Source organism: Chiloscyllium plagiosum, chromosome 19, assembly GCF_004010195.1.
Source record: "Chiloscyllium plagiosum isolate BGI_BamShark_2017 chromosome 19, ASM401019v2, whole genome shotgun sequence".
NCBI classification, from domain to species: domain Eukaryota; kingdom Metazoa; phylum Chordata; class Chondrichthyes; order Orectolobiformes; family Hemiscylliidae; genus Chiloscyllium; species Chiloscyllium plagiosum.
Genome location: NC_057728.1, coordinates 61296974 through 61310358, shown reverse-complemented (window position 1 = coordinate 61310358; position 13385 = coordinate 61296974). Strand labels below are relative to the sequence as shown.

The 13385-nt window shown below is 43.8% G+C and overlaps 1 long non-coding RNA gene across 1 annotated transcript in view; it reads left to right on the top strand.

Moving 5' to 3' along the window:
* The window catches only part of LOC122559312, a 29973-nt gene that overhangs the window by 5907 nt on the left and 10681 nt on the right, over positions 1 to 13385 (top strand). Inside the window, exon 2 of the long non-coding RNA XR_006314390.1 lies at positions 4559 to 5548. This is a non-coding gene — a long non-coding RNA (uncharacterized LOC122559312). The remainder of the gene's footprint in view (positions 1 to 4558; positions 5549 to 13385) is intronic.

Genomic DNA, 13385 nt, shown 5'->3' with positions numbered 1-13385 from the left:
AGACCCTGGCAGGTTAGTGCAGAGAAGAACTGGGCCAAAGTGCACCAGATTGAATTGCTGGTAGCATACAGACAGGAGGTGTTACAGGTAGCACATGAACTACCTGTAGGAGGTCACCTAGGGGTAGAAAAAACTCAGGCTAAGATACAAAGACAATTTTATTAGCCTGTAATGCACAAGGATGTGGTTAACTTTTGCTGTATGTGTCATACATGCCAAATGGTAGGTAAACCACAGACGGGAATAAAACCAGCCCCTTTGCTGCCAAATTCCGCATTTGAAGAACCTTTCACGTGGGTTATAATTGTGTAAGTCCTCATCCGAGATCTAAAAGTGGGAACCAGTACTTGTTAACCAGAATGGATGTGTCTACAAGATTTCTGGAGTCAATTCCATTACGGAGGATCAAGGCAAAAAGGGTGGGAGAGGAGTTAGGAGCTTTCTTCAAACTGTATGGGCTACCCAGAGAGAGTTAGTCAGGCCAAGGGTCAAATTTTATTGCTAAGCTATTTAAGGAGGTTATGGATAGCTTATGATTTGGCGATGCCGGTGTTGGACTGGGGTGTACAAAATTAAAAATCACACAACACCAGATTATACTCCAACAGGTTTATTTGGAAGCACTAGCTTTCAGAGCGCCACTCCTTCATCAGGTGATAGTGGCTGAAAATCATCTGATGAACCAGCGTCACTCTGAAAGCTAGTGTGTTTCCAATTAAGTCTGCTGGACTATAACCTGGTGTTGTGTGATTTTTAACTATGGATAGCTTAAGTATACAGCACTTTAAATCCAGTGTGTATCATCCTGAATCCCAGGGAGCTTTAGAAAGATGGCATCAGACCTTGAAGACCATGTTGAGAGCATACTGTCAGGATTACCTGAATGATTGGGATAAAGGTATCCCATTCGTATTGTTGGCCATTAGAGATGCCCCAAATGAATCTACTCAGTTCACTCCCTTTGAGTTAATATTCACGCATGAAGTGAGAGACCCTTGGAAATTACTTAAAGAAAAATTGACAGGACCAAAGTCAGAGATCTCACACTTAGGTTATGTGTTGCAGGTGAGGGGGAGATTAAATCAAGTAGGTGAGTTAGCTAAATAGCACCTAAAGAGGGCACAGTATGGAATGAAGGAGGTGGCAGATAAAAGCTCTGAGACATGGACATTTCCCTGAGGGGATAACATTTTAGTACTGTTACCAGTAATAGGAGATCCCTTCAAAGTCAGGTTTTGTTGCCATAGAGTCACAGAGATATACAGCACAGAAACAGATCCTTTGGTCCAACTCGTCCATGCTGACCAGATGTCTCAACTTAATCTAATCCCATTTGTCAGCACTTGGCCCAGATCCCTCTAAGCCCTTCCTATTCATATATCCATCCAGATGCCTTTTAAAAGTTGCAACTATCCCAGCCTCCACCACTTCCTCTGGCAGCTCATTCCATACACACACCACCCTCTGTGTGAAAATTTTGCCCCTCAGGCCCCTTTTATATCTTTCCCCCCTCACCCTAAACCTATGCCCTCCACTTCTGGACTCCCCCACCCCAGCGAAAAGACTTTGTTTATTTATCCTTCCATGCCCCTCATGATTTTATAAACCTCTGTGAGGTCACCCATTAGCCTTTGACGCTCCAGGGAAAACAGTCCCAGTCTGTTCAGCCTCTCCCTGTAGCTCAGATCCTCCAACCCTGGCAACATCCTTGTAAATCTTTTCTGATCCCTTTCAAGTTTCACAACATCCTTCCGATAGGAAGGAGACCAAAATTGCACGCAATATTCCAAAAGTGACCAAACCAATGCCCTGTACTGCCGCAACATGACCTCCCAACTCCTGTACTCAAAACTCTGACCAATAAAGGAAAGCATACCAAACGCCACTCCAAGGTTTCTTTATTCAGCTACCTTCCCCAGGACCTTACCATTAAATGTATAAGTCCTGCTAAGATTTGCTTTCCCAAAATGTAGCACCTCACTTATATCTAAATTAAACTCCATCTGCCATTCCTCAGCCCATTGACCTATCTGATCAAGGTCCCATTATAATCTGAGGTAACTTTTTTTCACTGTCCACTACACCTCCAATTTTTGTGTCATCTGCAAACTTACTAACTATATCTCCTATGTTCATATCCAAATCCTTTATATAAATAATGAAAAGTAGTGGACCCAGCACTAATCCTTATGGCACTCCACTGGTCACAGACCTCCAGTCTGAAAAACAATCTTCCACCACTACCCTCTGACTTCTATCTTTGAGCTGGTTCTACATCCAAATGGCTAGTTCTCCCTGTATTCCGTGAGATCTAACCTTGCTTACCAGTCCCCCATGGGGAACCTTGTTCAACACCTTACTGAAGTCCATATAGTTCATGTCCACTGCTCTGCCCTCAGCAATCACCTTTGTTACTTTTTCAAAAAACGCAATCACGTTTGTGAGACATGACTTCTCACGCACAAAGTCATGTTGATTATCCCTAATCAGTCCCTGCCTTTCCAAATACATTTACATCCTGTCCCTCAGGATTCCCTCCAACAACTTGCCCACCACTGATGTCAGGCTCACCGGTCTATAGTTCCCTGGCTTGTCCTTACCTCCTTTCTTAAACAGTGGCACCATGTTAGCCAACTTCCAGTCTTCCGGCACCTCACTTATGACTATCGATGATGCGAATATCTCAGCAAGAGGCCCAGCAATCTCTTCCCTTGCTTCCCACAGAGTTCTAGGGTACATCTGATCAGGACCTACAGTTTTATCCACCTTTATGCATTTTAAGACGTCCAGCACTTCCTCCTCTCTGACATGGACGTTTTTCATGATGTCGCCATCTATTTCCCCACAATCTATATCATCTGTGTCCTTCTCCACAGTAAACACTGATGTAAAATATTTATTTAGTATCTTCCCCATCTCCTGCAGCTCCACACAAACGCCGCCTTGCTGATCTTTGAGGGACCCTATTCGCTCCCTAGTTACCCTTTTATCCTTAATGCATTCATGAAAACCCTTAGGATTTTCCTTAACCCTGTCAGCCAAAGCTATGTCATGTCTCCTTTTTGCTCTCCTGATTTCCCTCTTAAGTATATTCCTAATGCTTTTATACTCTTCTAAGGATTCACTCGATCTCTCCTGTCTAGAACTGACATTCGCTTCCTTCTTTTTCTGAACCATAACCTCAATTTCTCTTGTCATCCAGTATGCCCTACACCTACCAGCCTTTCCTTTCACCCTAACAGGAATATACTGTCTCTGGACTCTCATTATTTCATTTCTGAAGGCTTCCCATTTTCCAGCCGTCCCTTTACCTGTGAACATCTGCACCCAATCAGCTTTTGACAGTTCTTGCTTAATACCTAAAATTTAGCCTTCCTCCAATTTAGAACTTCAATTGTTAGATCTGGGTCTATCCTTTTCCATCACTATTTTAAAACTAATAGGATTATGGTCACTGGCCCCAAAATGCTCCCCCATTGACACCTCAGTCACCTGCTCTGCCTTATTTCTCAAGACTAGGTGAACTTTGCATCTTCTCTAGTAGGTACATTCACATACTGACTCAGAACATTTTCTTGTACACTTTTAACAAATTCCTCCCCATCTCAACCCTTAACACTATAGCAGTCCCAGTCTATGTCTGGAAAGTTAAAATTCCCTACCATAACCATCCTATTATTCTTACAGATAGCTGAAATCTCCTTGCAAATTTGTTTCTCAATTTCGTGCTATTAGGGAGTCTATAATATAATCCCAATAAAGTGATCGTCCCTTTCTTATTTCTCAGTTCTACCCAAATAATGCCCCTGGATGTATTTCTGGGAATATCCTTCCTAAGTACAGCTGTAATGCAGATCCCTTATCAAAAACGCCACTCCCCCTCCTCTCTTGCCTCTCTTTCTGTCCTTCCTATTGTATTTGTATCCTGGAACATTAAGCTGCCAGTCCTGTCCATCCCTGAGTCATGTTTCTGTAATTGCTATGATATCCCAATCCCATGTTCGTCACCATGCCCTGAGTTCATCTGCCTTCCCTGTTAGGCCTTTTGCACTGAAATAAATGCAGTTTAATTTATCAGTCCTATCTTGTTCTCTGCTTTGTTCCTGCCTGCCCTGATGGTTTGACTCACTTCTTTTCTCAACCCCCTATCAAACTGAGAAAAGGTTGAGGCAAGTAAACGATCTAGTAAACATGCCAGATAGGAAAGAAAGGTATTGGGTATGTCATGTGAACATGTTGAAACCGTATCATACGAGAGAGAAAGAACTGGAGGAACAGGTGTTAGTTACTGCCCCGCAGAGTGAGGAATCAAATCCAGAAGATATTTATTTTGAGGTGCCTCAAAATAGATCCAAAAATGAAGAAGTCCTTGAGGAGTGGGATAGGTTAGTAAGCTATGTGTCTCAGGAACATAGAACACAGTTGAAAGATCTATTACTGCAGTATGAAGACATATGTAAGAATCAGTTGGGGAGGACTAATGCTATTGTACATGAAGTAGATGTCAGGAATATTGCTCTGATAAAGCAACACCCCTATCGGCTTAATCTTTTCAAAGCCAAACTGGTCTGGAAGGAGGTGGAGGCCATGCTCGACGAGAACATCATTGGACCAAGTCAGAGCGAGTGGGGTTCACAGATTGTCTTAGTTTCCAAACCGGTCGGGACTCAACAATTCTGCTGGATTATCGGAAGGTCAACGGCATTACAAAATCAGACTTGTATCCAATTCCTAGACTGGAGGATTGTGTCAAGAAAGTTGGACAAGACATTTACATCACCAAGTTGGACTTACTGTGTGGTTATTGGCAGTTACCTTCATCAGAGATGGCGAAATAAATTTCTGTGTTTGTAACCCCAAATGGGCTATATCAGTTTGAAGTGATGCCCTTTGGAATGAAGAACACACCCGCCACATTCCAAAGACTCATGGACAGAGTTGTGGCTGGGTGAACAAACTGTGCGGTCTATTTGGACGATGGAGTGATCTTTAGTGAGAACTGGAAAGATGATATGGTACAGTTGGCAGAGCTCATTGAACAACCACGAGAAGCAAAACTGGTAACAAACTTAAACAACTGAATTTGTGAAAGCAGTGGTGACATTCTTGGGGCATAACATCGGTCACGGAAGGTTGAGCCCACAAAATGTGAACATGAACGCCATCAAGGAGTTTCCACAACCAACCTCAAAAAAAGAGGTGCTTCAATTCTTAAGACTTCTATCGCAAGTCTCTTGTCTGTTCCAAACTTCAGTAGTGTAGTGGCACCGTTAACCGATTTGCTGAAGAAGAACACAAAGTTTCGGTGGACAGAACAATACCAGGAGGCATTCAACCATTTGAAATCGATGTTAACCACCAAACCAGTTTTAGCTCCACCAAAATTTTCAAAACCTTTTAAAGTCGCCATCGATGCTAGTGACATAGGAGTTGGAGCTGTACTCCGACAGGAAGATAAGGATGTGATTGAACTGCCAGTTGGTTCCTTTTCAAAGAAGCTCCACATCGACCAGAGGAAATACTCCACGATCGAAAAGGAACGATTGAGGTTGGTACTGGCCTTACAACATTTTAATGTGTGTGTCACAAACAATGTGTCGGAGACGGTTGTGTACACGGGTCACAATCTGCTTACATTTGTAGACCACTTTAAAGACAAGAATATGAGACCATTTCATGAGAGTCTTACGTTACAGACTTTTAATTTTAAAATCATACATGTAGTGGGTCATAAGAATGTAATTGTAGGTGTGTTATCATGGATTTAACTGATAACGTTTAGGTGAGATTTGTCTTTATTTAATGTTATATACATATATACAGTTATATGGGAAGCTGTTGAGGTGAACTTAGATTAAAGTTATCTGTGTGTTAGGGTAATGTGTTTAAAGAATAGAGAAAAAAAACCATCTTTTCATTATGATGGTTCACTTTTTGTTAAAGAGGAGGTGTTATGAAGGTGTAGAGGTGTACTATATCTTTAAGAGAGTGAGTGACTTAGCAAGCACACAGAGTGCTGGAGAATTTACAATGTAACATTTGGTTCAGCAGCTAGCAGTACCTGGGTTGCTATGAGACAAAAACAAACTTGAATTTGGCCTATCAAAAGCAGAAAGCGCTGGAGCAAATCAGCAGCATCTGTAGAGAGAGAAACAGAGTTAACGTTTCATGCCCAGTGACCCTCCTTGTTTTGCTGCCCATTGTCTGTAACTTTTGACTCTCCTGTAGTTGAAAAATCTGGAGTGGTGCAGCAGTAATGTCACTGGGTTAGCAATCCTAAACGGGGAGAAAGTGAGGTCTGCAGATGCTGGCGATCAGAGCTGAAAATGTGTTGCTGGAAAAGCGCAGCAGGTCAGGCAGCATCCAAGGAACAGGAGAAACAACATTTCGGGCATAAGCCCTTCTTCAGGAAACGTCGATTCTCCTATTCCTTGGATGCTGCCTGACCTGCTGCGCTTTTCCAGCAACACATTTTCAGCTAGCAATCCTAAACCCCAGGTTAATGTTCCTCAGGACATAGTGACAGGTGGCAAGATTTGAATTCGATATAAATCTGGAATTAAATAGTTAGGCTAATATAATCATATATAAGCATATAATCCAGCTGCTTTACTAATGTTCTTAAGGGAAGGAAATCTGTCATCTTTACCTGGTCTGGCCTACATGTGACTCCAAACCCACAGCAATGCGGTAGGCCCACACTTCCCTCTGGGCAATTAGGGATTAGCAATGAATACTGACCTGGCTAGTGATGCTTACAGCTCATGAATGAATTCTAACATGATATTAATTGAATCTTCAAGAATGCAAGCTGACTGGGGCTCTCTTGTGCACTGTGTCTTCTCCTCCTCTGCCATTCCACATCAGAACGTATTGGCTTACGAGTGGCCATAACGGCTAACTCCGGCTGAGTTGCAGAGTCGGCAAAACATGCTCGCGAATCTGATTGCCCACCCAGTCTAACTCTTGACAGTCAGCTCCTGAACAGCCTAGGCACTGGATGAATTGGGTGAAATCACTGATCATTGGCTCAATGATGTGGATTTCTGCCTCCCATCGTAGACCAATTGTTTGGCGGCACAACAGTTTCTAATTGCAATCATGAGCTGAGGCATGTCCGAGATGGTGGGTTTGGACAGCAGGAACCAGGTTTGAGGTTTAGGTGGGGGGAGCTTGGGTGTCAATAATCCATGTTACTCACTAATAACGAGAAAGGTGAAGGCTGCTGGTATAGATAGCGTGTGAGATTGCTCCCAACAATTGCATGAGAGCAGCAAGTTGTCATTGTGTGTGATCAAATTAAACTCTGCAGTGTGTTGGGAACAAGGAAACATCCAAAAATCAAATAATTGCCAGAAATAATAAACCAACAGCTAACCTTATGTTCTACATAATGCATTTAAATAGCTGCCCCAAGGGCACCTTAATGATTTAATTAGAACTCTTGAAGGAGTCAATTGGGTAGGTGCAAGAAGGAGGTTTTACATGGAAGGGCAAAATGTGGCGGCGCAGGGTTGGAGGCCCAAAGGGGCCTGTTCCTGTGCTGTATTGTTCTTTTTCCTTTGTTGTTTCCCTGAGCTAGTTTAGGGGCAAGTGGGGGGTTGGCACAGGCTCAATAGGCTGGAGAGCCTCTTTTGTGCTGTATGACTCAACCCCAGAAGGCTGTGGAAACTCAGTCATTGAGAATATTCAAGTCTAATCCTGCTGGTGTTTTTAAATGACCTGCAATCACATCCTTTATCTCAGGATATGTTGTGGACACAAAGAAGAGGACAAATCCAACCAGGCCAATTACTCCCCCCCCCCCCCACCCCCCGCCACCACCGCATCAGTCTGCTCTCAATCATCAGTAATGTGATGGAAGGTGTCATCAACAATGCTGTCAAGCAGCACCTGCTCAGCAATAACCTGCTCAGTGACATCCAGTTTGGTTTCCTGACCTGATTCCAGTTCAAACATGGACAAATGAGCTAAATTCCTGAGGTGAGGTGAGGTAAGAGCGATACCCCTTGACATCAAAGCTATAGTTGACTGAGTGCCAATGGGTAGCAGTGGCAAACTCTCTGCTGGTTGGGGTCATACCTGGCACAGAGGAAAGTGTTTATGCTTGTTAGAGGTCAGGTCAGTCAGCTCAATTCCAGGACATCTATGCAGGAGTTGCTCAGGGTAGTACCCTGGGCCCAACCATCTTCAACTCCTTCATCAATGAGCTTCCCTCCATCACAAGGACAGAAGTGGGGATGTGTGCCAATTATTGCACAATGTTCAGCACCATTCATGACTCCTCAGATACTGAAATAGTCCATGTTCAAACGCAACAAAATCTGGGCAACATCCAGGCTTGTGTTGACAGATGGCAAGTAACATTTGTGCCACACAAATGCCAGGCAATGACCATCTCCAATAAGAGATAATCTAACCACTGCCTCTTGAAATTCAATGGGGTTACCATCATTGAATCCCCCACTATCAGCATCCTAGGGGCTGCCATTGATCAGAAACTCAACTGGAATCACGACATAAACACATTGGCTACAAGAGCAGATCAGAGCCTAGGAACACTGCGGCAATTAACTTACCTCCTGACTCCTCAACCCCTGTCCACTATCTAGAAGGCATAAGTCAGGAGTGTGATGGAATATATCCCACGGGCCTGGATGGATGCAGCTCCAACAACACTCAAGAAGCTTGGCATCATCCAGGACAAAGCAGCCTGTTTGATTGACACCACTTCCACAAGCATCCAGTAGCGGCAGTATGCACCATTTACAAGATGCACTGCACAAATTTGCTAAAGAACTTTAAACAGCTCTTTCCAAATTCACAACCACTTCCATCTAGAAGGACAAGGGCAGCAGACACATGGGAACACTACCCCCTGCAAATTCCCCTCCAAGCCACTCACCATCCTGACTTGGAAATATATCGCTGTTTCTTCACTGTTGCTGGGTCAAAATCCTGGAATTCCCTCCCTAAGAACATTGTGGGTCTACCTACAGCACATGGACTGCAGTGGTTCCAGAAGGCAGCTCACCCCCACTTTCTCAAGGGGCAACTAGGGATGGGCAATACACGCTGGCCCAGCCAGTGACACCCACATCCCATGAGTGAGTGAAAAGATATTGCAAACAAATTCCCAGAACATTAGCCTGGACCCCTGGATTTTGAGCCCAATGACAATGCCACTACACCACACATAAGATATTTGGATCTGCAAGTTGTTCCTTTATGAACAGCCATTTCAGTTAACCCTGAGTTGTTCTGCCCTAATGATCAATTGTAAGGGCAGTGATGAGCCTTTTCAACTACTGCAAGATATTTGTACCTGATGAGTGATACATGTGTTAGCTCCCATAATAATAAAATGCATGCAATACAGTTCTGAGGGATTGAATTGATCTTTATTACATTCCCTGGTGTCTATGTATATTACAATATGGACACTTAGAGTCATAGAATTGTACAGCATGGAAACAGACCCTTCAGTCCATCAGTCTTAATCTAGTCCCATTTTGCCACCACTTGGCCCCTCTTCACTCTCAACCCTTCCTATTCATGTACCCACCCAGGTGCTTTTTAAATGTTGTAATTGTAGCAGCCTCCACCACCTCCTCTGGCAGCTCATTTCATACCCTCTGAATGAAAAGGTTGATCCTTAGATCTCTTTTAAATCTTTCCCCTTTCACCTTAAACCTATGACCTCTATTGTCTGAATGAACTCTAATGAAGTAATTCCCGAGACAGGTTAGAACGTGCTTCAATCAGTATGTCATACTACAACTGGACTCAATAAATAGAGTATGAGAACCTTGCAACATCAGGCCGCATGCCTTGATATAGTGGTGACATTGTGAGCATACCATTTCAAGGTATATTTCATTGTAGCTCTGATACATTATAGAACAGTCTGGGGTGGTCCAAAAATGGATTGCTCTTCTCCATGACTTTGTTACTTTTAAAAACTTCACTGTGTGAGCACCTGAGAGAAACCGCTGCACAACCCCCCACCCCAACACCAACCCCTCCTTCGGAATGGCAAGTGCCATAATTTGCTGAACGCCATTTTGTGGTCTAAGCCAATCGTACAATTTCAAGTTCAAAACTGATCATCAGTTGTCAAAACAGGTGCGATTTTGTTTGGATTTTATTTTTGGTACTTATGGAATAAGAAAGGTTGAATAGTTCCAAATTGCTGTTGCAAGCTTTTTTTTTGCAAACCATTCTTCAATTACATGTCAGAGTCTGTCAGGATATGTGTTCAAGGTAGCAAAAACAAACAAATGAAAGTAAATGGAATTTTACAACTGCGTGACATTCTGCTGTGGTTTTAGGTGTGTCAGAGCAAGGCTAGAATAGGCAAAGAATGTTGCAATTTATTCAAATCTTGCCACTTGCTCTGTCAGAACAAGCAACTTATCATGTCTACACCAACCCCCTGCCAATTCAAATTAATTGCAGATCTTTGGCAGTGAACAATTTTTTTAGTTCTTAATCTAAAGTTTTGCAATAGCTGATTGATTGGGTACTAAAACATTCCACCAGAGTGAATGATCATTCTGTTAGATTATCAGAATTATTGCAAGAAACAACCTTAGATGGTACCTTGCCACTTCCTCATGCTTTTTTACATCAATGGTTCTGTCCAAAGTGGAGCTGAAATGTGTTGCTGGAAAAGCGCAGCAGGTCAGGCAGCATCCAACGAGCAGGAGAATCGACATTTCGGGCATGAGCCCTTCTTCAGGAAGGGCTTCTCCTGCTCCTTCTCCTGCTCCTTCTCCTGCTGCGCTTTTCCAGCAACACATTTTCAGCTCTGATCTCCAGCATCTGCAGTCCTCACTTTCCCCTGACCAAAGTGGAGTCCATTTCAAAATAACTCATTCATTGCTAAGCACTTTCCATTGATAAGTACAACATCAAAACTTATATGCAGCAGGATCCCTGCAACAACAAACGAATGATCAGAATAACAACAGGATGCATTTATATAGAGCCATTAATGTAAAATAAGTTATGCCAAGGTGTGTACATGTGGTGAAAGATGTTACCATTTTGCATAAACCCTGTCATTTAATACCAGTTTAATAGCATGGCTATTTAATAACAGCGACTCCTCCCATCTACCACAAGTTACCTAATCTCCCTGAAGAGGCAAGAAACAGAGGGAATGAATGCAGGCTGATCCAGGAAATAAAGCCCTGGGAAATTCTTTTTTGAACATGAAGTTCCTGTTGGCTACACCAAGATATCTTCCCCGATCCCTGACCTACATTTGTACATTGTCGTGTCAGAGACTTGATCAGCTCCGAAGGAAGCTCTGGCAAATTTGCGTCTGTTGAAAGAACTGCTAGCTTATTCAAAAGGTTGGCCAACACTCTGTGAATTAGGAAAGCCTCCTTGCATCTAGTCCAATGCTTACCTAACTGAAAACAGCAAATGTTGATGATGAGTCATGTGGATTCGAAACATTAGCTTGCTCTCTCTCCACAGACGCTGCCTGGCCCGCTGTGATCTCCAGCATTTGTTGTTTTCAGTACTGTTAGAAACGAAAATCGCTTCTCAATAATCGCTCTAGACAAATTCAGGAAAACAAAGTTTTATTAACAAGTCAAGTCTGCAGAGTCGGGCACCCTTAAAGAAAAGGCGCGCTGAGGCTTACAAAGTCTCCCATTATATACAGCACAAGTCCCTCCTCTCCTTGGCTCCAACAAGCCATGAGGTTCACATTCTTAAAAACATCATTATTTTTATCACAAAGTCTGCAACAAAAGGCTCCAGAGTCTCCAAAGTTTGTTGTTTTTCTCACCCTGTAGTCTTATCAGTCAAAGGCTTTAATCTGAAACAGATGTCTCTCAAGTCGTGTACAGAGTCCAGCATCTGCAGTAATTTGCTCCTGTGTTTACCACTTAACTGAAAAGTCTGTTTCTGGTTCAATTTCTCAGCTCAAAGATTTAAGTCTTTCATAATTTTAAGCAAATTTCCTTACGCATTCTATAAGATAAATATACAAACGTGTTGCACTATGCCTGACACATGCTCAACTGCAGGCAATTATTATGGAACTAACATTATGTACACCTCCTTAAGAGAGAGAGCAGTAGTTCACAATGAATCCACACCTTGAGTTTTCCTCAGTGCGATCTCATTCAATCATAGAATCTCTCCAATGTGGAAACAGGCTATTCAGCCCAACAAGTCCACACCGACCCTCTGAACAGCCATTCTGGGGAAGGGCCACCAGACCCAAAACTTAAACTCTGATTTCTCCTCACAGATGTTGCCAGACCTGCTGTGCTTTTCTGGCAAACTTCTGCTTTTACCTTTGAAAAGCATCCCATCAAGACCCGTCCCTCTTACCCTATCCCTGCAGCCCTGCATTTCCCATGTTAATCCATTTAACCTACACATTCCTGAACACAATTGGGTAATTTAATATGGTAAAAACAATGACTCCAGATGCTGGAAATCAGATTCTGGATTAGTGGTGCTGGAAGAGCACATCAGTTCAGGCAGCATCCGAGGAGCAGCAAAATCGATGTTTCGGGCAAAAGCCCTTCATCAGGAATAAAGGCAGAGAGCCTGAAGTGTGGAGAGATAAGCTAGAGGAGGGTGGGGGTGGGGCGAAAGTAGCATAGAGTACATTAGATGAGTGGGGGAGGGGATGAAGGTGATAGGTCAGGGAGGTGGGTGGAGTGGATAGGTGGAAAAGAAGATAGGCAGGTAGGACAAGTCATGGGGACATTGTTGAGCTGGAAGTTTGGAACTAGGGTGAGGTGGGGGAAGGGGAAATGTTGAATAAAGAACGCCTCATCTTCCACCTCGGAACAATTCAACCCCAGGGCATCAATGTGGAATACTCACCTGCATGATGCTATGGGAAGCCACTGTGTCAGGCTGGGATGATCTATGGGAGGCTGCTCCGTCAGGCTGGGATGTTGCTATAGGAGGCCGCTACGTCAGTCTGGGATTGTGTTATGGGACACTCCTGTGCCATGCTGGGATGTTGCTATGGGAGGCTGCTGCGCCAGGCTGGGATGGTGCTATGGGAGGTTGCTATGTCAGGCTGGGATGATGCTATGGGAGGCCACTGCACCAGGCTGTGATGACGCTATGGGAGGCTGCTCCGTCAGGCTGGGATGGTGTGATGGGAGACTCCTGTGCCAGGCTGGGATGATGCTATGGGAAGCTAGTGCGTCAGGCGGGGATGATGCTATAGGCTCCTGCGTCAGGCTGGGATGATGCTATAGGAGGCTCCTGTGTCAGGCTGGGATGATGCTATGGGAGGCTCCTGTGTCAGGCTGGGATGACGCTATGGGAGGCCACTGCGCCAGGTCAGGATGATGCTAAGGAAGACCACCACATCAGGCTGGGGTGATGCGATGGGAGGC